General features: G+C 38.2%; 1 long non-coding RNA gene across 2 annotated transcripts in view; it reads right to left on the bottom strand.

Annotated features, from left to right (window-relative positions):
- Positions 1-1,457: 1,457 nt before the first annotated feature.
- Positions 1,458-16,264, bottom strand: part of LOC132682177 (uncharacterized) — a 92,345-nt gene continuing 77,538 nt past the window's right edge. For both annotated transcript variants that reach the window (XR_013550480.2, XR_013550479.2), the window contains exons 3-4: positions 4,546-4,720; positions 1,458-3,196 (exon numbers count right to left, since the gene is read on the bottom strand). This is a non-coding gene — a long non-coding RNA (uncharacterized LOC132682177). The remainder of the gene's footprint in view (positions 3,197-4,545; positions 4,721-16,264) is intronic.

The raw sequence follows: 16,264 nt of genomic DNA, 5'->3' as shown, positions 1-16,264 counted from the left end.
TTCAGTTTCGTTTTCTTTTTTTAAATTCAAGTAAAATTACACTTCATATGTTGAATTTTAATTCAATGTTTTTAAGCATCCAAGAGGAAGCTTGCTGTGTGAACACTGGAGAATGTAGCCATTCTCACACACCAGGTCACAGTCATCATCCATACCATCTTCAAAGTGATGGATGGAAAGGCATGAGAGGTGATTAAAGACAGCAGAATGTTTCTACCATTCATCCACAAACCCACAGACAGACACCTGATGTATATGTCACACAAATTCACGTATCTGCTTTATCCCAGAATTCTTTAGAGAGATTATATAAATCCCTTACTCTAACATGGTCTTTGTATTTGCAATGCCCAAAAGACGAGGGCAAAATTGATTTTATAACACACTCTGCCATTTAAAAATACAATGTATTTTATCCTTGGTAATAACCACAAAGTGATAAATTGACAGTTTTTAAATGTATGTCAAATTTCTTTTGTTATCACCAAATTGAAAAATATTTCTAAATGCATTCCCTGGTGACAACTGACAATGACTTTGGTCTCCTCAAATCTTTGATTCAAATATGTCATGGATTTAAAGAAGTACACTTCAGAATAAATTCCTCGAAGATGAAAATTTTCTTATGGATTTAATGCATTCTAATGGTTAAACTGTTTCTTGTTTCCTCAAGTTAATTGTAAAATAGAATAAACATGAACCGGATTACATTACAGCAAAAGTGGTATAGGGGCGCCTGGGTGGCGCAGTCGGTTAAGCGTCCGACTTCAGCCAGGTCACGATCTCGCGGTCCGTGAGTTCGAGCCCCGCGTCAGGCTCTGGGCTGATGGCTCGGAGCCTGGAGCCTGTTTCCGATTCTGTGTCTCCCTCTCTCTCTGCCCCTCCCCCGTTCATGCTCTGTCTCTCTCTGTCCCAAAAATAAATAAAAAACGTTGAAAAAAAAAAAAAATTTAAAAAAAAAAAAAAAAAGTGGTACAGGACCCTACCATGTTATACATAAATAGTTACTGCAGGCATAGTCTCTACAAAAAGCAAAGGCTGTTACAATGAAGACAAGGGCTGCTCTTTGAAGAGAATGTAAAACTCTCCAAGTAACAATTTATGATGTTTCTTCAAGGCATTGATCTAAATTATACTTACCTTAAAACCAATGAAACGGCAACGTTCATTAACAAAATAGGTGACTGCATACATGGCTTAATTTGAAGGTTGCCCCAAGCTCTCTTCTTTAATGGAATGCCATGGTTCTTAGAACCCACAAAGTCTGACCCATTCTTTGAGCCTTTTAGGAGGATCTTAAAACGTGCTGAAAAGGTTATTGGGCAAAAAGATGGAGCTTACAACTGGGAGAGAATCTAATGATCATGGGTTTTTACCTCCAATTATTAGCTATACAATCTCCACCAATAAACTCTTTCATTTCAGGCTTTTATAAATCAAAAATCACTCAAACCCTCTTAAGTAAGAAAGAGAATTTATTTTTAATTCAGTGAAGTATCACAGGAACCACAAAACAAAAACAAAAACAAACAAACAAAAAACATGCCAGCCAAAGGATGGATAGAATTCAAAGTAACTTTGGGACCAATCCCTTTCAAACTTCCATTTCTCTCACCGTATCTGTGCTTCTTGGAATGCTTCTGTCATTTTCCTTAGTGTTGTTGAGATTCCTCTGCTTACCCATCTTAAGCATGACCATAAATGGCAGCCTCCTCATTAGGCCTACAGATCCTTAAGTTAGCAACCTACTGCTGGACTTTTTAAAAAAATTCTAATGTTCATTTATTTTTGAGAGAGAGAGAGCGAATGGGGGGAGGGGCAGAGAGAGAGGGAGACACAGTCTCCTGAAGCAGGCTCCAGGCTCCACCTGGAGCCCCACGCAGGGCTCCAACTCAGGAGCGGTGAGATCATGACCTGAGCCGAAGTCAGAGGCTTGACTGACTGAGCCACCCAGGTGCCCCACAGCTGGATTTTTTTTTTTTTTTTTGATTCCATGTCCAGAGAGGAAAGATCAGATTGCAATAGCTCATGCTTTCCTACCAGACCAATCTCCTGGAGTCCTGGGGTCCCTAGCAAGCATTTATTTACCTTGGCCCAATACTTGTGGCCAGGAAGAGTGTGGTCACACAGGAAGTGGGTCTATCCAAGGGACCAGGCAGCAAGGAGGCAGCAGGAAGAGACAGTCTCTAGTAAACTTTCTTCATCTCATTTCCTCATCTGCAAGACCTGGACCAGCAATCCGCTTCACATATGTGTAGGGGGAGGGATTGAGGTATTTTGTTGACTTCTTACTTAGATCGACTTAGGATGACATATTGCCCTTCTGTGCTTTTTGGCAAATGCCACCATTTTATTCACTTTAATATAGCTGACATCACTGATGGTGACTGTCTTCCTGTTTGATCTTCATTGCAATCATAGCATACATGAGAGTTGGCTCCAGGGTACGTAAGCACTGCCTGAACTACTGCAACATCTCACTGAGACCAGTTTATTCAACAACTCATATTTGTAGATCATCTTCTAGTTCAGAAAGTGCTCCGCAGGACTAACGGGAACCACATCTAGTGCTGCCCCTGCCTCCAGATACCATCATTTCGTGTGGCGATGTGTGCTGGCCACATACACTGCATAGGCTTCCCTTCCAAGGCCCATTATGTTCCTACTTCTGCTGCAACCCTGTCGTCTTGAGGCCAGAGCTCTGCTCACCTGGGCTTCAGGTATGCTGATGCTGTTTCTTTAAGACAGAAGGCTGCCAAATACGTGACTCATGATTGCAGTTTGATTTTTAAAATGATAAAAATAAACCAATAGGTGAGCCCAGTGTTTACTGGAGGAAAACACTCAGGATGAGGGTGCTCTGGGAAGTCAGGGAGCCAAAGAAGCAGTGGCCTAATTTTCAAATAAAGCAGAAAACTTAAGAGATTAATATAGTTTGGTTCAGAAACTCTTGTAGTTTCCTGATTACCCAAAGATCAAAAAGTTACCTCGTTCTCTTCTTTATTTCAAACTTCTTGATATCTTGCACTATGGTTAAAAATCTTGGATAATTACTACCATATTTTCATGACTTCAGAGGTGAAAATGTAGCCTGTAGTCTTCTTACAACTATCTTAAAGAAGCAGGTGTCCTGCAAAAGGCGACTGCTTTAAAGCCCCATCCACAAATTATTGCTATACTTCTCTGTGGGTTCTTCCTATTAAAAAACAAAACAAAACAAAACATTATATGTAATTGGACCAATGAATTGTATCCAGGATTCACCTTTAACTATAAGTTTTAGGAGACAGTATAAAAGCAATCTAATAGCAACCTGTGTTAGATGTGTTTCTTATCAGCTTCTCAGTTTCCAAACTCATCAAATATTGAACTTCCTGGAGCCAAAACCAACCCTCCAGAAGCTGAAACATTTATTTAGAACTACACTCAGAATATAAAGAGCTGGGACAGGAAAGAAAAAACAAGTCAATACAAGCACAGTGTTCGTTTCTCCCAGAATGTGTGTTCTGAAAGACAAATACTGAGCCGCAAACACTGAAAGCCATGTCTGCTGTTCTCCAGTTCCTATGACTACCCCTGCCCCCTGTGCAAATTGCAGCGAGGGTTCCATTACCACCCACCGTGGGAAGCCACAGTCTGGAATCAGGACCAACAGAAGCCAGATCTAGTACTGCTCCTGTCTCTAGATAATCGTGTGGCTTAGCTTCTTGATCTGCCAATCTTAAAGTGGGATCATACATTAATACCTGATTTGCTTACTTCAATTGGTTGTTTAAAATAGAAAATATGATTGGGGAGCCTGTGTGGCTCAGTCGGTTGAGCATCTGACTCTTGATTTTGGTTCAGGTCATGATCCCAGGGTCATGGGATTGAGCCCCGTGTCAGACTCCACCCTGAGCGTGGAGTCTGCTTTGGATTCTCTCTCTCTCTGTCTCTCTCTCCCTCTGTCTCTCTCTCTCTGTCTTGCTCTCCAGTAAAATAAATAAATAAATAAATAAATAAATAAATAAATAAAATAACAAAATAAAACATAAAATAAGATCATATATGTGAAACTACTTTGAAACTAAAAGTTGTTCTACAAAATCAGGAATGAAGTGAAGGTACGATATTTTTGCTGAGAACCCAAACATTGTTTCTGCTCTTAGCCACTGAAAAGAAGCCTCCAACTATGTAATTTTCTTTTCTTGGTTATAAACAATTTAGGAAAGAATGTTCTTACTCTGATGTATTCCCTCTCACCACCATCCCACCAGGCCTTCAGAATTCTGCTGACATTTTCCTCGACAAGTATGAGGATTTCACTGACATTTTCCTCAAGGCCTTTTCAGCTTCTGACTGTACCACAGTCCCAAAGCCGGTGCCACATGTCTCAGGGTTTTGTTATGACAGCACCCCCTTCTAGGTACTAAAACCCATTCAGATTATCCATCACGGCATCAGTAAACAACTCCAAAACTTAGTGGCTTAAAACAATAGCAAATATTATTTTTGCTCACAGATGTTCATTTGGGGCAGAGCTTAGAAGAGGTAGCTCATTTTTACCTCACAGCATCATTTAGGGCTGCTTGACTAGGATCCGCAGGACCTGATTTCAAGATGGCAAATTGGTGATTGCCACCACCCAAGGGCTCATCAGGGCTATGGACCTATCAGTGTGGGTCGTCGTGCAGTCGACTTAGGCTTCCTCATGGTATGGCGGCTAGGTACCAAAAGCGAGCTTCCAAGAGACAGAAAGAGAAAGTTGTAAGTGTCTTAAGGCTTGTGCCTAGAAACTGTCATAGCATCCTTTCTACCATTTTCTAGCTTTCTCTTGAATTATTGCATCGATAGAACCACCCAGAACAATGATATGTAATAATAATGATTGTGTAAAGATTTCTTAGTTTACTCCTGAGTTGAAAGGGAATGCTTCTAATGTTTTTCAAGTAAGTATAATGATGGAGGTAGCCTTGACATACCTATGTTTTATGATGTTAAAAGTATCCATCTATTTCTATTTTACTAAAACATTTCACAAAAAGAGGGGCCTAGGCAGCTCAGTCAGTTGAGCACCCAAGTCAATTTTGGCTCAGGTCATGATCTCATGGTTTGTGGGATGGAGCCCCACATTGGGCTCCACACTGACAGCACGGAACCTGCTTGGGATTCTCTCTCTCCCTCTCTCTCTCTGCCCTTCTACTGTGTGTGTGCATGCATGTGCTCTCTCTGTCTCTCTCTCTCTCTCTGTATGTATCTCTCAGGGTAAATCAATAAACATATAAAAAACACATTTTACCAAAAATAACTGTTGAATTTTTATCAAATGCCTTTTCAGCATCAAAGAAAATGATCATATATTTTCCCCTTCTGATGTATAAATCCCCTGACTTAGGATATTTTCAATTACTGAATCCTCCTTGCATTCCTGCAATAACCTGCTTTGATAATGATGACTTATTTTTAATACTTTATTGTATTTATTTTTATTTTATGTGTCTGTCTTTGCCACACCAAACTAAAAGGTCTTTGAAGTCAGAAGATGTTTTGTTATTCATTATTGTTTTCCCCAGGTCAAATAAAGTGACTGGTAGCCAATAGGTCCTTAGAAATATTTGTTAAACGATTTAAAGAAATTATAGGAGCTCATAACTATTTACAGATGCCTTCTCAATGGCATTTCTAGAAAAACACTGCAACCGTGATTAGCATAGTCTTGACTTATCACTTCTTTTTCTCTGCTGTGTGCATTCTTGGTCAAGGTTAATATATCTGCAACCACAATGCTGCAAATGGGCAGATAGCTATTTCCTATGAAATCTATTTATAGGGAGTCAGAGTGTATGACCACACACACACACACACACATGCACACACATACACACACCCATGAACTGGCAGAAGATTATAATAGCACCCTTTTTGAGATAGCTAAGAGGATCACTTATAGTGGTGGCAGGTAACTCTTAATTATTACTGCTAAAAAATATTCATCAATGTTTTCATTCCTGCTGGCTACCTTCCTTAATACTAAAGGTTCTGAATCTCTGACTCTGTTCTTCATGTCTCAGTAGCCTAGCAGCAAGGAACCAAATTCCAATTTTAAATATATGGCCCAGGTTTTAGTGTGCTTCTATGGCTGAAGGTATGCTGATAGACTTAAAAAGTAGTATTAATCACAAACAATCATCTTAACCTTTTGGGAAAGACACTACCACTGTTGGTATTTTTGAAAATCAATGCATCTTTCAATATAAATAAGCAATAGTAAGCCAGATAACCAAATTCAAGCCCTGATTTCAGATCTTTATTCATAGACTAACACATAAGTGTCCAGTATCACTGTAACTTCCATTGCGGATTATTTTAAAACAATAAAACTTTAAACATAGAAACTAAGAACTAGAAATTAAGGGATTGATAATACAAGTTTAAAGAAAAAACTCTACCTGTAAATCTTTTTTTTTTAATGTTTGTTTTTGAAAGAGAGAGCGTGAGCATGAGTAGGGGAGGGGTCAAGAGAGGGGGGGACAGAGGATCTGAAGTGGGCTCTGAGATGACAGCAGAGAGCCTGATGCAAGCCTCGAACTCATAAACTGTAAGATCATGACCTGAACTGAAGTCAGATGCTTAACTGGCTAAGTCACCCAGGTATCCCTATCTATAAATCTTGGTAGAATTCTTCAAAGAGGACATTTAAATTATAAAATTTAGAACCACTGACCGAACTTCTATGAAGAATAAACATTAAAACCCAACTAACTTCATCATCTGGAGAAGTTAGAGCTTCTACAAACATGTGTCTTCTATATGGCAGACACTTAACAATTAAATAATCCTAGGATTAGAAGGGAATTGGAAGATCCCTAAAGAGTACTAAATGAAACAAGAAAGGTGAAATGAATATACAAGAGCCTAATACAGAACCTGGCATTTTGTAAGCACCCTATAAGTATTTGAATTAAATCTATTTCCATTGTCAGTGATTAAAAAATAAATATTTCAGATAAAATCTCTGCAATAAGAAACATTTTTCACCATAATTCAGAGAATCCAGATAAGCAAGCATATACATTAAATACATGGTAACACTATTATACAAGTAGACAGAATGCAACACTGGATTTCAAGTCTGAAAAAACTAAATTCAAGCTCCAGATTTAGCATTTATCAGTTGTCTGAGGTTGGAAACTTCATTTCATTCATCGAAATATCCATTTTCTTACTTGTAAGAATGGGAATAATTATCTCATCATATTGTGTGAGTTATCACAAGCACAAAATTAAGTAAGATAAATCATCAGAAAGAACAATATAAATCTAGGATATTACCATAATTGCTGTTATTGTACTAGTATATATTTTCACTCTCTGGACACTCTGAAGAGTAGGTTTAGAAAATGACATATAAATTCATCTGCAATATTATAGGAAATTTCAAAAGAGAAATGGAAATTAATACATTTTTGCAAAGTAGTTTTCCAAGGGTATAGTATGTTATAAAAATAATAAATCACTACAAATCAGATACAACAGATAAATTTTTCCCTTCACACAGTGAATGCTTCAGACTTCATGCAGTTTTCCTCAAGAAGTTCACTTAGGGCTTAACCAAACAGTTCCATAGTGTTAAGTACAGAGGAATATATCAACCACCCTAATAAAACCATCCAGGGACTCACTAGAGAGGTTCCTCAATTCTGGAACAGTTTTACAAATATTTTTGAAATAACAATAAATCGGCTTTGGGGAGGTTGATATAAATAAATTTGAAAAGAAATTAACTATGTGTCCCTTAATTCATCATAAAATAACTTTCAGAAAAATATGCAGAAGCTTTAAACATAACAGGCTAAATCACACATCAAGATACCTTTGCAATAATTGGACATTTTATATTTCACAGTAAAACACTAAACTATGAAGCATGGTTTCCTAGTAACAGCAGTAATACTAGGTAAATAAAACAGAATTCAGCTTACAGCAATCAGCAACAATTCAGCTTCCAAATGAGAGGTGGAAATCATTTGGATGATTACTTTTTCATTTCCAATATCATAAAAATGGAAAAAAAAGAAATTGACTTTCTAAGTGTAGAATTATTTTTTCAAAATTTGGAGAAGACATTGAAGTGGTACCCCAATGTCCTCTGGACAATCTGGGCCCTTCTTGGCTGATGTACAATTATCCTCAACAAGGTTCTCCTTACCCAGTAATTGAAAGAGAAGGCTTCCTGCATGACATAAATTTTGAAGAGCCGAGACCAACCTCATCTCTACTCACTGATGTGTGTAATACCATACTTAAAGTGTTTTTGTTTGTCTGGGCTTCTTTGGTTGTTTTGTTTTGTTTTTTGTTCTTGCCTTTCGTGTAAGACTTTCTGGTCCCCCAAATTTCAAAAATGCAAATGTTCCAATATGCACACTCGTGTCTCAAGTATAAACCCTTCAACCCAATTAAATGCTGGACATGTATAAGAATTATACTAGGAAAAAGAAGTAGAAACTGGTACATAAGAGATGATTTGTGTAAATAACTCAACTTGGTAGGTACGATTACTGAAATGCAATGGGCCTGTATTACTTGATAATATGAAAGGAATGTAATGCAAAAATCATTAAAACATTAAACATATACATAGAATTTTTATACTATACTGTAAAAAAAAAAAAGCCTCTAGTAACCATAGCCAGTCATTTAGAACCAATCACTAGCAAACAACAAAATGGTCAGTAAAAAAAAAATAGTGAAAAAATTCAGAAATATGATCTCCTATAAATGTTATATGTATTGCTTTTGACATGTAGAGACAGACAGAAATACTGTATTTTATTCTAGAAAAATTACTGTTCTTGGAAAGTAATGACATAACGTATGTTGTTTTTTAAGACACATCATGTTATATAGGAGGCGCACCATATGTTCATGTTTTGGAACATCCTATGCCATAGGCATAGCGATCTATCTTGGTTATCTACCAAAAATCCATTCCCCCCCTCAATCCTCCTTCCTGAAAGATCCCAGTTTTGTTTTCTTTTGTTTCACTGCTCTTGGCCTACTTCCTGTGGTCAAGTGCTTAGGAAGGATATTCTAATTTCTAGCTGATGAGTAAAGGCTGAGTCCATGCCAATCATGGGAACCCCTTGCGTGACTAGCATGTGGTGCAATTTTGATCAATGAAACAAGATAGAAGTCCACTGTGGAGTCTTCTTTATGTTTTGTTTTGTTTTGTTTTGTTTTGTTTTGTTTTTAAAGAAACACAGAGAAAGAGACCCTCTTCTACTAGACAGTGTTTTGTCTAGGTGCAATGCCTGGCACTACTGCAGCTATTTTGTGACCACTAGAGATGATCCAGGATACTCCGCATGGCAAAGCGTACCAACAGATAAAATCCAGATCCTTTACATCATTGAGTGGCTGAATTAACCAATCCTGGAACTCTTTTGCCTCTGGACTTCTTATTGTGTAAGCTAATACGTATTATTATTAGTGTTTAAGCCAATGGGGTTGAGGTTTTTTGTAGCCAGAAGTATTCCAAATACTACAGAATGTACGTTTATCACAGCAAAGCATTTGAAAAGTCTCTTGTAATATCCCTGTACATTCGATAGAGAAATGTGGGTTGAAAAATAATTTAATTGGGCAGGTTAATAGATGGTTAAACAATGGAGGGAAGCGTTTGGTAATATGTTTCACAGTTCTTTTTGCCTTTAGCTTCTTCTGCTGAACTTTGTTTGCAATCAACAGTGGATAACTACACAGAAGACATAAAACATATAGATGATTTCACAGAGAGCAATAACGTGCTAGATGACAGAATGAGAACTGAACACGTTTTTAAGTCAAAGAATGATATGAATGCCCACTACTTCTCTCCTACCTCAAGATTCTTTTCAGTTTTTATCCATGTGAGCTATCTTATCTGTGAAGCTTTTCCTTATCCCTCACTCCTAGGCACAATGTAACACACATATAGAATCCCAGTCCTGGCCCTTGCCTCTACCACTATCAAAGCCTTCACTGCACCTTAATATATATATATATATTTACTTATCTCTATACATGTGAGCTCCTGGAAAACAGAAACCATGCTGTAGTCATCTTTGTACCTTCAGCCTCCCACTTGATGCTATTGGTGCAATAAATGCCTACGTGAGTAAGTAAGCGAATGAATGAACAAATGGATTGATTTTATTTTATTTTTTTATGTTTTTTCAATATATGAAATTTACTGTCAAATTGGTTTCCATACAACACCCAGTGCTCATCCCAAAAGGTGTCCTCCTCAATACCCATAACCCCCCCTCCCCTCCCTCCCACCCCGAATCAACCCTCAGTTTGTTCTCAGCTTTTAAGAGTCTCTTATGCTTTGGCTCTCTCCCACTCTAACCTCTTTTTATTTTTTTTTCCTTCCCCTCCCCCATGGGTTTCTGTTACGTTTCTCAGGATCCACATAAGAGTGAAAACATATGGTATTTGTCTTTCTCAGTATGGCTTATTTCACTGAGCATAACACTCTCCAGTAAATGGATCGATTTTAAAGAAACAGCTTCATTTACAGGATGCTGAAGGACAAGAACAAAAGAAACAACATTGAAAATTCCGTGGAAACTACTGAAAACCAGGAACGATCGAGTTGAGACTCGATACCACACATAGTCTCCTGACTGAGCCTTCCTTTCTTGCATTGGTAACTTGTCCACAAATGTGTGTACACATGCATGAACACACAACGTAACATTATAGGTGGCCACAAGTTTTCACACTTTCTTTGCAACCGCACTAAATTGCTTGAACTATGCTTTAAACAATAATCACTATGCATTCGCAGTTACTGTAGAAATTGCTGGTCGGCTAGACAAGAGTAATTTGTGTTTCAGCCTCTCAAGAGTCCTTTGCCCCGACGGTGACAATGTAGAATACTTGGCATTAAAATCTAATCCATAGGAGTGGCTGGATGGTGCGGCCAGTTAAGCGTCCAACTGTCTATCTCGGCTCAGGTCGGGATCTCATCGTTTGTGAGCTTGAGCCCCTGCATCAGGCTCTGTGGTGATGGAGCAAAGCCTGCTTGGCATTCTGTCTCTCTTTCTCTCTGCCCTTCCTCTGCATGTGCACAGGCTCTCTCTCTCTCTCTCTCAAAATAACTTAAATAAATAAAACCATTAAAATAAACAAACTTAAAGAAATAAATAAAACCTTTAAAAAAACATAAAATCTAATCCCTATATAATTTCCTGTTCCTTCAACCGACTGCTTAAACTGTTTTACTTCCCACTGTCTTCCCCAGTGTCTTCTCCTCGTTCCCTTCCAAATTCACGTTAACATATAACCTGGGATACAAGATATAAGATTCTTTTTTTTTTTTTTTTTTTTTTTTTAATTATTTTTTTTTTTTTAATTTTTTTTTTCAACGTTTTTTATTTATTTTTGGGACAGAGAGAGACAGAGCATGAACGGGGGAGGGGCAGAGAGAGAGGGAGACACAGAATCGGAAACAGGCTCCAGGCTCCGAGCCATCAGCCCAGAGCCTGACACGGGGCTCGAACTCACGGACCGCGAGATCGTGACCTGGCTGAAGTTGGACGCTTAACCGACTGCGCCACCCAGGCGCCCCATAAGATTCTTTACCATACACAACTAAATCTGCGTTATACGCTTTCTAGAAAACCTAACAATGCAAACTAAAGTATATATGTATGTTAAGAATTAAAAGGATATAGCCAGTTAACTTAAGAAATAGAAATGCATCGTTTTCAGAGCATAGCAAGAAAGCCGGAGGAATGATACACTAATGCTTTGTTTTAACTCAAAGGCACAGCCACCAGAAATCAAAAATAGGTTAATAAAACCATCGACCAGATAATAAAAACAAATTAATACTAGAGTTTTATTTCATTATCAAACCAGGCTCCAAGTTAACTCCTGTATGTGGAATGAGCTCTTGCTAAACATTCTTGAAAGTCCTCATTTAGATTGTGTTGTAAAATCAAACTGAGAATTGGCCCAAAAACTGAACACCTGAAAATTCATGTATGAGCCTTAGAGAAGACAAATTTAAATTGTCACTTAGAATTTAGAAAATGTGAGTATAAGGCACTTGAGTAGTTATTTTCACCTAAACTTAAGCGATCCAGTCAAGAGGTCACCAGCCTCTATTGTCTCAGACTATGGTAACCGCTGCTTCCTTCAGCTCTAAGTGAAAATTATTTGTAAGAAATACAGTGCTAGGAGATACCCAGGATAATAGCTTCTCTATGTCATGTCTCCCACGATTCTTAGAGATTTGTGCTTTGTTGCAGTGTGTTAAATATAGAAAAAGGAAAAGTGAACATTACACTAACCTACATGTATATGTGTGATAGAATACAGGAGAAGTTCAAATATTAAATTTTAAAACTCAGTTCAATAAAAACTCAACTCAATAATAACTGACTGAGCACACACTCTAGGTCCTGTTATATATTTTATGCTGTGTTATGTATTGATTTTTTAAAAGTCACATTTATAAGAGCTCTGCACTCAAAAAGTCGTATCCTCCTAAGGAAAGTAGAACTGAATGGCGAAGATAAGTGTTTCTCAATGCATTTTTAACCACTAAATATTCACCATCAACTAGTCACATCATGTTCCTATAGACCTCAAGTCTGAGCCTGATGCCAAATGCGGTGAGATGTTTGGGGAGCCTGCAAGTGGATGAGTAGATCTTGCATATGGCCATCAGACTAGAAGGCAGAGGGCAGCCTGTAGAAGTTTTAAAATATTGGCTCCAAAGCTTTCGACATGTTTCATGGCAAGAAGTGTGGTCTTTACCCCCAACCCACGAATCTGAGTAGGCTTGTGATTGCTACAACTGAGATGAATAGAGTGAAGGTGACCCTGACTTTTGATCTAGATCAGAAGAGGCCACACAATTTCCACCTGGTTCTCTTTTGAATTCTTGCTCTTTGAATGTGTCCTTTCAGGAAATCTAAGAGCCCAAGAGCCACAGAGGAGAAGCCCAAATCCATGGAACAGCAGTGCGTAAGTGCTCTTACGGACATCCCCCCAGTTGACTTCTCTTTTTGAGTCATCCTCTCTGAAATGCATACATGTGAGAGAAGAATCCTCTAGATCAGTGTTCTCAAATAATAGCATGCACTAGAGTCACGTGAGGGCTTGTTAAAAACATAGATTATTGAGTCCCGCTGTTAAAGTTTCTAGTTCAGTACATCTGGGGTGGGACTCTACAATTTGCATCTAAGTTTCCCAGTGATTTGAGAAGCACGGCTGTAGATGATTCAAGTCACCAACCACTGGTGAAACCCCAACAGCACGGAGCAGAGATAAGCCATACCTGCTCTGCCCTGTCTGGATTCCTGGGCCCACCTTTTCCCATTCAAGAAGGTATTTAAGAACGAAAATTAGTAAAATGACATTATAGGAAACTTTTAATTCATTCTAATTGATTTCAAAGTACAACATTCACAAACTTTCATGCTTTAATGATTAGCGTTAATTATTAATGTGATACAACACAGTTCACAAGTGATTGCAAAACATTCCTGCTTACTCACCACATCTAGAAGACTCCCCTGTTTAAGAGCAGGAGCTCTGCAATCAGTAGTGCTTGTTTTGAACCTCACCTCTGCTACTTAAATGCTAACACAGCAATGGATGGGGAAGGGGAGAAACTGAAGGGATTTGTCTTTCTGGCTTTAAATCCTAGTTCTATCACCTTCCAGGTACATGTGATCTGAATCAAAATACAGTAACAAAAATACATTGGTTTCTGAGCATAATTTGCTCCAAAAACATGCTTGTAATCCAAAGCACTTGTATATCAAAGTGAATTTCAAGAACCATTGGCTCTGTTGTGATCACGTGACATTCGGCATCGCATACTACTTGTATTGCAAGAGATCGCTCGTTTATCAAGTTAAAATGTATTAGAAATGTTTGCTCATGTTGAGGAACACTCACAGAGCAAGTTACTGTACTTAAGTTACTGTATTTAATCTGTGTAAGCCTCTGTGTCTTCATTCCTAGAATGGCCTGAGAAGATTGTTGTGGTCATTAAATAAGATAATGCTCTTGAAACAGTGCCTGGGACTGAGAAGTCACCCTGTAAATATGTTATGAAACGGTATGCGTGCTTAAATAGGCTTTTCACCACTCTGAGAATTAGAGCTTCCTTTACAAAGCCATGATAACAGTCAATATCAACTGCATAAGGTGATCGTTAGGATTAACTAATAAATAATACGTACCCAATAAATGGCAGATGATGATGATGATTATACTGTTATGAAACCGGATACTTCCAGGGACAGAAAGTACAAATGAGCAAGTTCTATTCCAATAAAATAGAGCTTGCATGTGGGGTGACAGCAGCGCACAGTGTCTTAGTCTGGCACTGATCCAACAGTACAGGAGTATGTGTTATCAAAAGCTCCATGACAGGGGCGCCTGGGTGGCTCAGTCAGTTGGGCGTCCGACTTTGGCTCAGGTCATGTTCTCACAGTCCGTCTTTCAAGCCCCGCGTTGGACTCTGTGCTGACAGTTCAGAGCCTGGACCTGCTTCGGATTCTGTGTCTCTCTCTCTCTGACCCTCCCCCTCCCCCTCTTAAAAGCTCCATGATAGAATCAAAGGGATTCCTGAAAGTCTGTTCATATACACTCTAAAGCTAGAGTAAGGACTGCACTAAATCATCATATATTCTGGCTACCGGCCTATTAATGTCAGATCCCAGGAGATGTGAATCAAGAAATTTCTCAACCTCTAGACTCTATGCCTCTTTCTTCCCTTGGTACCCAAAGTATTAGTTTGAGGTATCATTTTTGCTAAACCTTGTACTAATGGATTATTAGGCAGGCAGAAAATCCAAAGGAATATTAATGAGTAATGAATATGTTAGCTAATAACTCTGAGATGATGCTCTTCAGGGACGAAGAACTTTAAGAAACAAAGAACCTTCGAGGCCCCACAGAATAAATCTATCGTAACGTAACAATGGATGAGGAGGTTGCCATTTTGATGCAAGATTTTCTCAGGTCAGTTAGACTACAGCACACAGCAGGCTGCTTTCTTCTAAGGCTGGCCTGATGATTACAGGTTTTACAAGACACAGACATGGCTTTCTTTAAAGATTGTTTCTCTGGGTGCCTGGGTGGCTCAGTTGGTTAAGCGTCCGACTTCAGCTCAGGTCATGATCTCTCAATCTGTGGGTTCGATCCCTGTGTTGTGCTCTGTGCTGACAGCTCAGAGCCTGGAGCCGGCTTCAGATTCTGTGTCTCCCTCCCTTACTTGCATTCTGTCTTTCTGTCTCTCAAAGATAAATAAACATTAGAAAATTTAAAGAAATATATTGTTTTTCAGTCATGATGTATTCTGTTCTTTGTGTAACCAGAAGAATGCTGAAAAGAGAGTTAGGTAAATATTTTCCTTCTCTTTGGGCAGGGAAGAATTTTATAAGCATAAAGAAATAAAAGAGGTCACAGAGGAAAAGATAAACAGATTTGTCTACAAAAGGAATTGAAACCTTCCAGATGTTAGGAAATACCATAAGCTAAATAAAAAACTGAGAAATAACATCACCCACAAAGCATTTACGTCTATAATATACAAATCAATAACAAAACTCTAGCATCTCAATAGAAATAGGATCTAAAACTAGACACAGATACTTTACATTATTAATGGAAAAAGAATTGCAAACTTAAACTATATACATTTTTCCCCTTAACAAATTAGCAAAGATTTTGAAATATGTTAATATTTTATGCCACTGAAGAATGTTAAGACCAAGATTCTAATAACCTTCTCATGAAAGTGGTCCAATTTTTCTGGAAAGCAATTTGGCTAAATAAATGAGAAGTAATAAAAAATATTTCAATCCTTGATCCTATGAACCCACTTCTAAGGAAACTTGGAAAATGTCCCTGTTTAACAGTCAAGAGTTTCAGTCAAAATTTGAAGTACAAAGATATTTACCATGGCTTTCTTTATAACAGCAAAATTTATGGAATAACATATACTCAACATTATGGAGTAAATAGCTGTATACGTCTTATGAATATTATGCAGTCATATAAAAATTTCAAATAATGTTAGTGATCTCAGAAAATTCACACCAGAATATTAATGGAAAAAATCAAGATACAGAACAGGAGTCATCAGAGACAGCTTTTGAAGTATTTTGGTATTGGCTTTCTGGAGTGCTGCATTGAAGCATATTCTGACATAGCATCTGGGCTCAGCAGGAAAGAAGGCTGTGATCAGTAATATCTGCCATGGGCAAAAAAGGCA

The sequence above is a fragment of the Panthera onca genome, chromosome A1, assembly GCF_046562875.1.
Source record: "Panthera onca isolate mPanOnc1 chromosome A1, mPanOnc1 haplotype 2, whole genome shotgun sequence".
In the NCBI taxonomy this organism is placed as follows: domain Eukaryota; kingdom Metazoa; phylum Chordata; class Mammalia; order Carnivora; family Felidae; genus Panthera; species Panthera onca.
The sequence above is the reverse complement of the archived record's forward strand: the minus strand, read 5'-3'. Positions and strand labels throughout refer to the sequence as shown.